We start from the raw sequence: 14,891 nt of genomic DNA, 5'->3' as shown, positions 1-14,891 counted from the left end.
TATTGTCAGACCTTGTTCTGTCCCCAGGTATATAAGCAAGATGAATGAAACTGGAAAAATAAATCTGTGGCTCACTTCCTGCATCCTAAAAGTTGGGACAGATGCAGTTTCTTACTCCTCAGTGAATCTGGGTGTATCCCTTTAGAGGAACTACTTCTCAGGCCTCCCTCAAAGGTAAGGTAGTGAAAAGGACAAATCAGTGCTTTAGCTATCCTCTAGTAAAGTCCAGAATTCCTAAACCTCCAAAGGTCAATTAAAGGATGCACGGGATCCTACTTACAAAGGATGATTCAGATGTGAATAAAGTATTACAGTGCATTTCTCCCACAGAGGACTATTAAGATTTCACACAATACTTGCTGTTTGGCTAGACTCCTTCACATCTACACAAAGCTTCCAGAATGTCTCTTCACATGTGTTGTGCAAACCAATTCACAAAAATCCTGCCCAGCACTGGGAACTTCTAATGACTTAGTGAGCACCAAGAACCAGAGACAGGTATCATTCCATTAGCAATTTTTAGTCTTTTCAGCAGGGAAGATGAGAGCCTTGAATCAACTACAAAGACATTTTAGAGGAATCAGATGGCTGGTAATGTAAGGTGAAAAGGGTAAAAGAAGAGAGAAAGTGTGAAAAAAAGACATATTGAAACTAGAATAACTTTACATTCAATGAAGATCTATCTGCCTCACACTTGGCAGCTATTTTCTTGTATTTCTTGAGTTTATTAATGATTAAGAAATGAAGGTAGGAAATATAGCATACAGTATTGTACAGGCTCCATAGTCAAGCCAGTCTCACCATTGTACAACTAAAGTAAATGCATCGAACCCTGTGCAGCATCCAAATCAAAGACTGAACAAACACCTGGCTCTCATTTATTATGAGTTTACAACTGAAAACAAAATCTGGACTTTCACATCCAAAAATTTTGTGACTTAACCCAGCAGCTCACAACAACCGTCCCCTATCCTGACCAACCCAACAGTAAATGAGCTAAGAAGAACAAAAGTGACCTGAAAAGATCAGTGTAATGGGCCTCTTTCTCCTAGGTGTCTCTTCCTCCTGGCTTCTGAACTCAATGCCAACATTTTAAATAAATAAAAAAAACAACAGCCAAAAAAAAACAAACCACCAAACAAACAAACAAACAAAAAAAATAGAAAATATGACAGCAACAAAACTATTGAGCTGCTTCCTTCCACCCACACACATGTAATGATAAAACCAAAATGTGACAGAAATATTTACTCTTGGCAGGGCAAAGCAGCTTTCTCATCCTGAAGTATCACAGTCCCACAAAGCATTTTGCCTGTTAGTGATACTCTCCCCCTGCCCCTTTGAGCTTCTCAAATAAATCACAGTACTGAGGTGCAGCCATTTCTTTTTTCAGTAGGAGCCTGATTGTCCCCAGGCAGATAGCAGCAGGCCCTCCCAGGGGCAAGGCGGGAAGCTCAGGCCAGATCACAGCCTGGATTTGTAGCTCTGCCATAAAGTCTGAAACATTAAAGCGGAGTCAAACTTCAGTACTGCAAGAATTCCCAGAGAACAAGAATTAAGAGATCTTATCTGGGAATATAGGTGAGGGAAAAATAAAATTGGAAAAAAGAAAAAAGCCCAATCCAAACCTAATGCTGTCACCACAGTATTTCAGAAGAAGAAGATGAGGCATCCTGAGCTGCCCACAGACCTGGTAGCCCGCTCCCAGGCTCCCTGCCATACAGCTGGGTGCTTGGCAGTGCCTGCAGTCAGGGCCCTTGCAAGCCTCTAGCATCAGCAGCGGGTGCTGGGAAGTGCTGGGAGTCCTGATGCGAGCTGGGTCTCCCAGGGCTGCCAGGCAAACTGTTGGGGAGGTGGGTGAGCTGGCAGCAGTTCTGCCGGGTTTCTGTCAGAAAATACAGCAAAATCTGCCTCTTTCCAGAGAACATCTGAATTTCGTCAAAACATCACTTTCCAGCACAATAATTTTTCCACCATGAAATTTCTCTATCTCCATTTGTTAGTGTCGTTATCACTGTTGGTTCTTGTTCCCTGTAGAGCTAACCAGCCTTGACTTTTCTTTCTTTTGGAGAGGTCTCCAACCTCTCACTGCTTTGAGGCACTGTCTGTAGGGAGCCCAGTGAAGAAGCACCCACGGCTGTGCACCATGTTAAAGGAAAGATCCTTCCTCTTCCTCCTCCTTCTTCCTTCTCCTTCTCCTCCTTCTCTTCCTCCTCCTCTCCCACCCTTGCAAGTCACCCTGTTGAAGCACTGCATTTAAACCCTGAATCAATATGTACATACCAACACCCAACAAAAGGCTAGCAGAGGAAAGCATGTTAAGTTGTCCACCTGTTTCGAAATCAACTTTATCGTGAGTTTTGCTCAAATCATATATTAATCCTTTAGCAATGGTGGTGTTCTCTGCCATAATTCTAGCCACAATCATGCTACTCATTCTCAGTTTTAACAAAAGACAGAAATATGTTTATATATATATCTATATATATATTTCAGAAAACACAGAATACTTAAGGTGCTATTTACAAGGTAAAAAAATATTGTTTTACAGTAGTTGCAGTTGTAGTACTGTAATGTAATAAGTTTCTTCAAATAAAAAAGAGAGTCATGTAAATATGCAAGTGATATCTCCCCATTACTCTACATATAAAAAAGCATCATTAATTTGTGGCATCCCCTGATACAGGATATTATTGTGGAAAATACTGATTTTTAAAGGATTCTTTCTATGAAGAGTATGATTGGAATAAAATTACAAAGGACACCAATAATCATGCTTATGACAAACTGACTACATGCTGAAATAGTGAACACATTTCAAATGCTTGTTGGAAAAAGAAAAAAGAGAAAAAAAAGAATGACAGCTTGGGAAATCAGAAATTTGGGTCTCTGTAACTCTGGTTCTGACAATGACTCCTTTCACAGCCTGGGGCAAGGCACTTACATTCTTCTCATCAACAAAAATAATGTTTAACTAGCTCTTTTGGCTCTTCTAATTATTGATTTTCTTAATGTTTTTAAACATTTAATTTTAGAGATTTTATTTCCTTCCAAAGCATCAGACATTTCCCCAAAATTTACAGATAATTTCAATTACAGTTGCTCCTGTTACAACAAATAACAATAGACATTTTGAAATTATTAGTGTAATAGAATATGATACAGAGTAGTTTTACCAAAAAAGTGTTCCTTCAGCAGAGTCAAATTATACTGTTTGGGAAAACAGTAAATTTATAGCAAAGGCATGTTTTTGCCCCTTAAAGCCTTTGGCATCATCTCCAAGCATTATCCTCTTGCAAATCAAATTTTCTGTCTCCATTTATTATTAATAATAGGACCCCCTCCAAAATGGCCCAGATCTTAAAACAAATTTACATAAATTTCCAGTCAGGAGGGAAGGAAATTGTTCTCTTAGGTCAGATCCTAGCCACCCTTTCTCCCATTCCTGTGTTATGATATCATCAAAACTTTTAATTCAGGTTGTGAGGCAGCCAGTGAATGTGGGTGACTGGTCTGTAGCACATGCTGATTTTGGAACTTCTGTGAAATTAATAGCTGCCCTCTGAACGAGACTGAGCAATAAGCACAAGAGGAAACCAAAGCAAAATGCACAGATAGAGAGTGGGCCATAATCTGCTTTTATTCTATACTCCCACACTGATCTGTTCACAGCTTTCCTCTGTATCTTATTATTTTTCTGGACTGTTTCATCATGGCACAAACACTGAGTTTATTCCTCACGCGAGATTATCTTGTTATAGATGATCTGGTTATTGAATGTCCTCAACGAAGAACAATCTTGTTAATAGCTTGCCTGCTCAAAGACACGTCACTTCAAATCCATCTTGTATCTGGATCTCAGCTACATATAAATGCCCTCATCTGCAGCTTCCCTTCCTCAAACTGATGATGGTTGCTCTGCTTTGGAGTCAAATGTCTCACAAAAGACTTACTCAGCTGGAGGATTTTATTTCACATAAAAACAGTTATACAGAAGTTTTATATAAATTACCATCATGTTTCTTTCCATAAACCTTATAGTTGCCATTTTTGCACTTTTCCTTGAACACTGTAGTCCATTAAATTTTGACTGAAGTGAAAACATAGGTCAAAAACATTTCCTACAGATCCACATATGCAGGGAAAATGACATGAATATATCTCCTCTGAGGCATCATCTGACCTGGGGAGGATTGCGCACGTAGCTCAAGGTTCATGAAAAATCTGGGTACACACTATTCTTTCTGTGTTCCCAGGCATAAAGGGGGAAAGTAATACAGTTTATAAACACCCTCTGCCCATTACAGCCCAGTACATCTAAAGACAGTGCTGGATGTTAAGGAGTTAGTGCCAGCACACCATCCTGCTATGATTTTGGGAATGTTCCTCAACATTTTTAGTGGAACTAAACCTACACATCCCCAGCATGATCTTAAGCAACTAAGTTGGGCACTAACCGAAGGGGCCTTTGTCAGGTGGCTTTTTTTTCACTACTTCCACTTGTAGTTTCTCTCTTATGAAGAGGCAATGGATGATCGTGTCTTATATTAGAAGTTAGATAAAACATAGGTAATAATTTCACCTAATAAGACAAGACACAGAGCTCATTTCCATGCTATAGTAGCAGGAGATATTTTGAACAGAATAAATAAATTGTACTATTTGTAACGGATGTGATTATGAATCCAACATTTTGAATTAAGGGTTTATAACATTTTTGGGAAGCTCTCATGCTTAATTTCAGTGATTCTTGTGAGCAGTTCATCTCCTGTCTTACATGGTGCATCATGAGTAGGGAGAAGATGCAAGAGATGTGATCTGAAGACAAGACAGTTTTACATTTGAGAATGTGACTTACAGTCATTGGCACACCGTCAAGAGGAGGTCCTGGCACACAGGAGAGGTAACAAATACATCCTCTGAAGAAAAAGAGTATCAGCTGCTGCACAATGCAAGAACCTCTGCAGAGAGACAGATGGAGGGTAAGTGCAATAGCCAAGTAGCGGAAATAACAAGGAAAAGTTATAATAAAGAGCTACAAGCAAGGAGTACTGCTGAATGGTTTTGCTGAGACCATACTCAACTCACTAGCAATACAATTAAATCAATACAGGTAACCTTGTTCAAGAAGGGGATAAATGCCTGTTACAAATAATCAAACAAACAAACAAAATAAATAAAACAAAATTATTCAAATAAATTGTTGGTTTTTCAAGAGTCAATATAAATAAAAGCAGATCTAAAGGAAAATAAATAAACAAACAAATAAATAAATAAAAAACAACTTTTGCCTTGGTAACCATAACTATGACCATCCTTGAATTGAAGAATACCAAGTGTTTTAGATATTGTTAATGTTATATATGACCGCAAGTTTTCATAAACATATAAATTTGTCAATAATTATAAATATATTTCAGATATAAATACTTCCCCGCCTAATGATTACTTCAATGTTTTATTTCAACCTGAATTCTGAAAGAGACATACTCTTAATAGCAATCTTTAAGCTACTGCTACAGGTAAATATCTTGGACTGTTGTAAATAAAACTTTTTTTTTTTTTTTGAGTATCTATTGCATTTGGGGTGTGATTCACAGATTCAGCACTCTTGCTTGCAACATGCCTTTGAATAATGGTTACCTATATGGTGATTTTTTATGCTGTGATGTTGTCAATAGATCACACTGAATAAATGTTTGACAGGTGCAAAATCAAGCATTGATGTTCAGTATTTTCCTGATACAGGCCTTCAGGTACGCTGTCCTTGGGTTAAACATGTATTTCATGTCTCCATGAAACAGAAATATGAAAGACAGCTATTCCCACCCTAACTACTGTGGTACCACCTACTACCATAATTGGAATAGATAAGTGAGATATGAGTACTCTGGAATACAGTTCAACAAGCACTTTAAACCAGCATAAACTGAGACCATCACAAAAACAAACATCTTTGCCTTTGACCCTGTCTCTGGCTGATCTGCCAGCCTTGCAGAACCTGCTTCCTTTAAGTAATACAGAGACTTTTGTGACTACTACTGAAAGAGATCAGGGAAGTGTTCTGTGTGAAAATAAAGCAAATAATGAAGAGCACCACCACCACTGACAACTATTATTATTGCTATTATATTATTACTATTTTTAATAATAACCTGTGTAATTCATGTAATTTCTCCAATTCATTTCACTATAGGATTACAGAATATCTGTTCGAGAACCCACATCGTATTAGAGCAGTAATAAGGAGCAACAGGAGGACAGGGCTGATTTTGTGGCTTCTGCCATAACTTGAATGGGCTCAAATGGTTCATGCAACTGTTGACTTGTTTGGTACCCAATGAGAGCATTTTCTCAGAATTAAATTCTTACCATGGAGTTCAGTAATGAATTTCAGAGGAAATAATAGGCCCACCTCTAAATACATTCTCTGGCTAATAGGATTTTGGTCTCAACATTCAGTAATTATCAAGCAACTCTTGTTCTCACTCTGAGAACCTGTAAGTAAGGGATTTATTGACTGATCTGATTTTCTATTTGATGAGAAAATGCAGCAGAAGGATATATGCAGGTGTTCCTGGGAGGATGAGAGTTAAGATGAAAGAGATATCATTCATGATTACTTAGCATAGCTTAGCCAAATAGATTTAACAAATAAATATAATTTAATAATGCCACTGCAATGCACTGGAATGCCAAGGTCTATTTCTTCTGAGAGCTACTATTTACTGTTTTAAAGGTTTTAAGTGAATAAACAAGCCACAGTAATTTACTGAACATTGACTGGAAATATGTTAAATATTGTAAAATAGTCTTTGCTTCAGATGAGACCAGATTATCATTATTATTATTATTGTTTTGACAATAACATCCTCTTGGTGTTCTGAAACTTTTATTTCTAATTTTTTTCTGAACTTGGAATAACACATGGAAAGCCTTAAATGGCTGGTGAAATAAATAAATAATTTTAAAAAGGTCAAAAATAATGTAATCAAACATTTCCAATTAGTTATTTTTTAAAATTATCAATATTTTATTTTAAAGTTTTATTTTAGACAAATATTAAGGCAGTCTATACACTATCCAGGTCAGTGTGCACACCAGCTTCTATTAAAAAATTATTTTGAAAATGACATCTTACTTAAGAAGTCTGTGCCCACAGTAGACTTACAATAATAGCAGCATTTTTCAGTACTTTTTGCTGCAGAAGGAAGAGAGAGCATGTTAACACTCTGTCTTGTGCCATACTCAAAGGACTAATTAGCTAGATCTGGAACCCTTAATACCATTATATGGCCACCAGCTATGTAACTTGACTCTCAGATTCACTTTGCAAAGGCTGACAGCTACAAATACATTTGTTTTATTTACAAAGTACCTGCTTAAGAGAGAAGTCAGTGAGACACAGCAAACATGAAATGTCATGGTATCTTTATAGTCACTTTCCAGAATATATTTCATGATGTACAAAAGAGCCGTATTTGCCATATTACATCCACATCATATTAATCAGCTGAGCCAGTTCTATTATGTCTTCCCTTTTGTATTTCAAACACCTTAGCAATGCAGAACAGATTTATGAGTCTTGAAAAGAGTAAACTAGAAAGGGAAAACAAAAAACAAAACAAAACAAAACAACAACAAAAACACCAGAACCAAACCAAACAACCTATGTCTACAATGCCTAAAATGGAAAGGCCTGCATGTAGTCATATACAAATAAAATTAGAAGTTACTGTTCTGAAAAAGAAATGCTTGAAAAACACCATAGTTTAAGGCTTTGCAGAACATATCATTGTACTCAGTGTAGGAGGTGAAGACAAGAGGCAATTTATTCTGCAGCTGGTTTAGAAATAAACACAGCAACAGCAGATAAGGAGTGAAAGAGGGATAAATCCTCCTGTAGCAAACTTGATGGACAGACAGGCTGCCATTAACAGTGCTGTTGCCTTTGTAAGTACAGAGTGATGTGGAGATACCCTGGCATTTATACCGTAGATATGGTCCTTAAAGATTTTACACCTCCAATTCCTTAGAATTATCAGCTATCTCCAGCCTGTCACTCATCCTGGCAATCTTAGATTTCTCGCTTGTGGGCCAGGCAGATTATTGACAAAGCAATCCAGGGTGATATAATACACCCTGACAAACAACAGTGAGGGGGATTGTGTTTACCACTTTCACTGCACCAATTCGGCTAAATTAATTCTTAACACTGAAAGTAAACTTTCTCTTGATAAATGTTCACTCCCTTTGCACTATTGTTTTGCTGCACCACTCAGGCTCCAAGTAGAGTATCAATGCATTTTGATGCATCTCATTTAACCTGCTTGACACTAATAGAAACAAGAAGAAGGTTCTCATACAACCTCAAGTTAGCCAACAACTATAAATACCAAATGCTGGCATATGATAATATTAAAGCTCTAACTTAGAAAAAAAAAAAAAAAAGCAGGAACATTTCAAATTTAAGATTGCTTCTCTGTCCTCACCTTACCTACCCCTACAGGGACTGTAGCACAGGCAGTGTGAACTTTAAGGTCACGTGCCATTGAGACATAAGCACTGGTAGAAACATCCAAAAATAAAATTGGCTCAGATGTATTTTTTTTTTGGTCTATATGTTTTTGCCCAAAGGCATTTTTTAGCTTTCAGTATAAACTTTATGGATGGAATAAATAAATAAGAAAAAAAAAAAAAAAAGAAGTGTTTAAAGATCTGGCAGATCCTTAGCCATAGGGATGACCAGTATGCTGCTACAGTGCTGAACTGGATGCTTAAACTATTTTCACTAAAAAGATTATTTTATGCATTCAGGATGAAATTATCACTGTTTTAGTGCCCAGTACTTCAGCTGTAATTCATAAAATGAGTGACGTCATAAATGTATAAGAAAACATCACATTTGCTTACTTACAGTTACTTATAAATTTGTTCTGTGTCAATTTCATCAGACACAGCAATTTTAATCCAGAAAAAAATATATGTTCTGGGAGTTCAGCCATTTACATGAGATGATTTTAATTGTTGAACAGAAGTCAAAATCCAAATTCTAACAATCTTCAAAATATGAAAGTGTTAGACAGAGTATTCCTATTTTTTTCTAGGGAAAAAAAAAAAAAAAATCTGATCTACAGGTAAAAAACTGTTTGGGTTGGAAGTGCTCTGACCAAATTTCCAGTCAAGCTCACCTTTAGCTCAGAATCCGCAAATTTAGGCCAGCCAGCCTAACATCTCAGATGTTTTTGCACTATTAAGTAAGAATTGTGCCATTTATTTATTTATTTATTTTTGGACAACAAAATACACACTTGATTGCATACTATGGAACACACCTCCAATACTTAAACTAAGTTAAGTAGATATCCATGTGTTATTTACTACAGCAGCTGTGCACACAGGACCTCAGCAATTTGTTCTTCAGTTTCTTCAGCTGTTTTCTTGCTGGACCTTGATGGCAGAGAATGAAATTTCTAACTCTGTTCTTTAAGAGAGCTTCATTAGTTGTCTCAGGTCTTTTAACACTGCTTCAAGGCTTCATAATCTCTTCTGATGAATTAACAAGTCTTTCTATATGAAAACTTACAAATTGCTATGAAAATAGCAAAAACGCACAAAAAGTATGGAAGATTTCTTTTTTTAATTTGTTTTATTATTAAGGTGCTCCTGCCAAATCCTTTTTCTCTGATGAACAACTTTGAAGATATGGCTTTCTGTAATAATTCTGACCCGACAGGACGACAAAAGATTGAGTTGTTGACTCTTCCCACATGTAGCATGGTTATGGTTTAGTTTCTGACATATTTTCCCCTTTGATATTCCAGTTTTCCCCTTTGACATTCCAACTAATTGGGTATTTCATTAAACAAAGCTATTTTTATCCTTTTTCAAAAAAACTTAGATCATCTTGCCCAGAGAGGCTGTGGATGCCCCATCCCTGGAAGTGTTCAAGACCAAGTTGGACGAGGCACAGGGCAACCTGATCTAGTGGGTGGCATCTGTGCCCATGGCAGCGAGGTTGGAACTAAATGATCTTTAAGGTCCCTTCCAACTCGAGCCATTCTGTGATTTTCTGCTCTAAATGACCTTCCCTATTTTGAAATCTGAAATCAAGCAATTCATAGATTCTGTTGATTTATTTATTTATTTATTTATTTATTTTGGTCTATTTATACACATAGGTCTTTATTTGATTTGGCAAGGCTAAACTTCTCCTCACCCTGAATTTTCTTTCCACATTATCCTTGATTTAAAATTTAATTTATTGGCTTGCTGTAGCTTGCCACTGGATATTATTATCACTAATAATCTTACTTTGGTATTAACTGTTTAATGTGACTACAATTATAAAAATACAAAAAATGCACAAAGAACTTGGAAGCCAAGGCCACTATAAGTCATTGAGACTCAGACTCCTAAGATGATTTTTAAAATTGGATGTGCCTTGGTATTCAAGCTTTACTACTTTATTACAGATAATGATGACTTAAACTGAGCTAGTTGCTCAGTACAATCCTCAGCTAGGTACAGTAAAAAGATTGAAAGGTATCACATTACTTATATCTTCTGACATATAAAACAAGCTATTCCACTATAAATTTTGGAAAACCTGGTTTGGAGTTACCTGAAGAGGCACAGTTTGCCTGTGGAGTCTCCCAGATTGGTCAGGAATTTTTGAAAACTCTCCCCAGTCTTATTAGTCATGCTTGTTGTTATCAATTAAAGTGTCAGAAGAATAAAATTCATGAACTTGTTACAGAGTTCTGTGATTGCTGGAGAATTATCATTTGATGACTCCTTTCTAAGCTGACTTAAACGTTAGTCGTTGCAGTCCAGCACACCTGAGGCAAGTAAAAATGTACATCTTTAAAATGCAATTTTAATATAAAGGGATAGTTGAAGATATATACAGATTGAAAATGGATCATTTCTAATTTTTGTTTATGTTCTGTGAAGTGAAGGTAAGGGAGCATTAACGTGATATCACAGCATTGGGAGTAGAAAGTATTATTCTGTGTTATGCTAAAACATGCACTTTTTAAAAATACTTAACTAGATGACATCACCATTCTGCAAAGCTAGGACAGGTTTAGGTCTTTAAAAGTTCTGCCTCCTCAACAGCAGAGTGTACTATGTATGTGTTTTGAACTCTGAAAAGTCTGCAGGTACAAGGGGCAAATATTCTGGGACAATGAAATATCCTCCAAATTACAACAAAGGAAATATAACCTTGGCTATACTGTGGATGCTGACAGAAAGCAAAACTGCCTGAATTATAACAATGATAATTTGTAATTTCAATTATTTATAAGGAGATGACGGCCAAGTTCCCAAAAATCTTTCTATTAAGAATTCTCAGTATAAATCTCTCTGATATACTGTAATGCTACTTCATCTCTGCTGCCAACTGCGCTGGAAAGCATAAAGCCCCTCATTAGTTCACGCCTCCGCTTACACGGATTGCTTTAACAAAGCGATCTAGTATGCACTAATGACTCAGAATTAAGATATGACTGTGGCAAAACAATAAATACCTCCGTCTTGTTAAAATGATTTGGTAACAACAGTGCAGAGCTGCTTTGTATTTGCTGTTCTCCACACACATTTTAGTTCAGGCAGAAAACCAGGGATGCACTCTAGAGAAACATATAATGAGGTCAGATGGAAAATCTTGTCTTGTTTCAGATATGAATTCAATCCATCCTTTCTTGCATGTGAAACAATATACACAGAAGAAAACACTGCTGACATGTTTTAACGTCACTGGCACCAAGAATGTTTTCTCTTCAGCTGGTGCTTTTAATCTTCATCTGAAATACTGTACATAGAATCACAGGAGATGGCCAGAAAATCAGTTTTTATTTACCCATTTAACCTCTCCTTTTCATCTGACGCTCACTTAGCACCACTGCTCAAAATTCTTTTGATAATTTTGTCAGTTAATTCACATCTAGCAAAGTGCAGAAAAAATGTGCTAGATGTAAGGTTGTCACCTTTTCTATTACTGAGCTGAACTCCTGGGGGGTCTGTAGATTTTACAGGAGAAAGGACGGGGGAAGGGTTCGAAAACTCTGGAAAAGAATACTGGTCTTGTAGTTAAAAACCGGGAGAACTGGAGTTCACCTGTCACAAGCAGGTACTTTGGTTCAAAACTATTCCCTAGAGCCATGCTTTGCTATTGAGCATAAGTCAGAACAATGTGTCAAGACTTGGAGTGCAGCTCTTCAATGTCTAACACAACTATTAGAGAAAGAGCTAAAAAAAAAAAATCGGTTGTCAGCATAATTTGAGTTTAAAATGATTTTAAAGGAATGTTTAATTCCTAATTAGCCTATTCAGTGCATTATAATGTACATTTATATCCAGCAGCAAAAGAACCCAGGGTAACCTTTTTATGTAGCGTACCTTGTATGCTATGTAACTGCCCATGGAGAACAACAAGGACAGCTAAATTAGCTATGGCCTTTAACATGTTCAGGCCACATGAGAGAAAGTGCTATACTAAAAAATAATAAAAAAATAAATAATATAAAAAAACTATTAAGCTACAGTTCACCAAATGGGACCATTTGTCTAATTCTACTCCCACTAAAATGTATTTTATCTGTAAAAAGATTGATCAGGGTTTACTGTTAAGCATGCAGACCTCATTTTAGGCTCCTTTATGGCCTGTATTTTAATAACATCTAGGTTACTCAATGTGTTGAGTACATACGCTTTGCTTTGTGTACAGTTAGTTTCACTAAGAGGAATTGTGTTAATCGGATGTGTCATACAGAAGATTCTGCAGACCTGGGAACAAATGTGGTTCTGCCCCACATCCCACCCTGGTACCCAAGCTCCAACACCCTTCTCCTCTCCCTGTAGGGACTGCATTTGCCATGTCTCTTACAGAATGGCATAACAGTGTCGAAAAAAAATAAAAATGAAAATAACACAGGTGCTGTTAGATATGGCATGAATGTAAATTACAGCATCGCCCTTAGTCTTTGTGAGTGGTTGATCTATCTCTGCCACAGGAAGCTATAAAAGTAAAGGAAAATACACCCTGAGTCCTATCATCTCAGAACTGGGAAGCACTGTTCAGGTCAGGTGCTGAATGTCCCTGCCCATGTTACCCTGACACTGAGGATCTACTAATTATAGGTATTTTCAGGACCTCTTTGCACTTTTCCAACTAGAGTCTTTACAAGGAGACTTAACTGTGAGTCAGAGCCTGAACTGGTCTAAATTGAGACAGTGGCACTGAACTTAAGTAAAGGTGAGTACAATAGAAATGCTTTAGAAGTGCTGGTTCTGAAGATTCCTGACGATATCAAATTTTATAGGGTATTAACATGCACACCCTAGTTTTCACCTTTGTTCTTTTTAACTGGCTCTGAAAAAAATATGATACAAGCAATGGGCACTGAATTAGGAGTTTTCAGCATAATTAGTTTTAAGTTAAATTATATTAAAAAATATATAAATCTCAGGTCTGACACAAATTAATACTACCATAGAAAATACCACACATTTGTACAGAAAACAAAAATGAACTACACTAATCTTCAAACCTTGTAGCATTTTCTCCTGCTAGAGAAAATAATTCTTGGAAGAAAAGAGGTTTGCCTGTCACCTTATCAAAAGAAAAATGTGAATTACTATATTTAAAAACAAGTTGCAAATGCACTACAAGATTGCATGTAATATGACTGAAATAATTTACCATAAAAATATTACCCTTTACTTTGTAATTTTTATCTGAGAATTAAAGATTGGCTCCTAGTAAATAAGCCTAAGATAAATATGTGGTTTTGATCTCAGAAATAGTGGAAAGGTATGAAAAGGCAGGGTGAATAGGAAAAGAGCCAGGAATCATACCATCCGCCAACCACAATGATGTTACTCCATGAATCCATAAATTTGCAAGTGAAAATTGTACAGCTTTTTCTTGAGTTTCACAGCTGTGCGTTTGCAGCTTAAAAATATGTAATTTTTTTATTTTTTATTTTTTTAAATTGTGCACAAGTGTTTGTGGTTGTCAGCTAGATTCAGTTCCTGCAGGGAAAAAAAAATGGAGTGGCAAAGCCCACATCAAGAGAGTCTCATCTGGTTGCTGAGCTGGAGATCACAGCCCAGCTGATTAAGTTGTCTGTTAAATGATGGAGCAAAAGTGTTTTGATTATTAAATGGTGTAAACTGATCAAAGCAGTGCAAGACAAACCTTTTTGGCACAAGCTAGCATGCCTTTCTCAATGAGCAGAGTTCTTCAGTCACAAAACGTGAACTGCTCTGCATGACAACAGAATTAACTCATTGTTTACTGAAAAATAAAAAGTACTTAAATCTTAACTGCAAATTTCGATTCTTTTTAAGAAAAAAACAGAATGATGAACCTCACTGATTCATTAAGAGATAAAATTCATGTATGAAGTCCATGATAGGGTATGTTTTTATATCTGTCTGAACAGAAATAAAACTGTGCAACAGTTTGCATACAGACGCAACCTTTTTTTCCCCCACTTACAGTTGTCCTGCACGATTAAAATAAATGAGTATGGAATCATGAGACAACATTTTCAGCAAGAGTGATCTTTACAGGAAAAGAAAATCTGTTTTTCTCACCTCAAATTCTTATCTTTAAATACCTGTTTGTAAATCTAAAAATATGAGTTACGATTTTTGAAAAGTCTCTGCAACATAAGTTGCCAATCAGACAGAGAGTACTCAGAATGTTATATGTTATTTTTAGAGCTCTGAAGGATACAGAGAAAATAGCCTAGAATATCTTTACTTATACACAAAATGACACTAAAATTTCACGTTTTGAAGAAAAGGCATCACATACTCCACTATTACAGTAAAGATGCAAAAATCAAATCATTCAACTAAAATCTGGGGTTTGACAA

The sequence above is a fragment of the Cygnus olor genome, chromosome Z (assembly GCF_009769625.2).
Source record: "Cygnus olor isolate bCygOlo1 chromosome Z, bCygOlo1.pri.v2, whole genome shotgun sequence".
NCBI lineage: Eukaryota > Metazoa > Chordata > Aves > Anseriformes > Anatidae > Cygnus > Cygnus olor.
Note: the sequence above shows the minus strand (reverse complement) of the source record.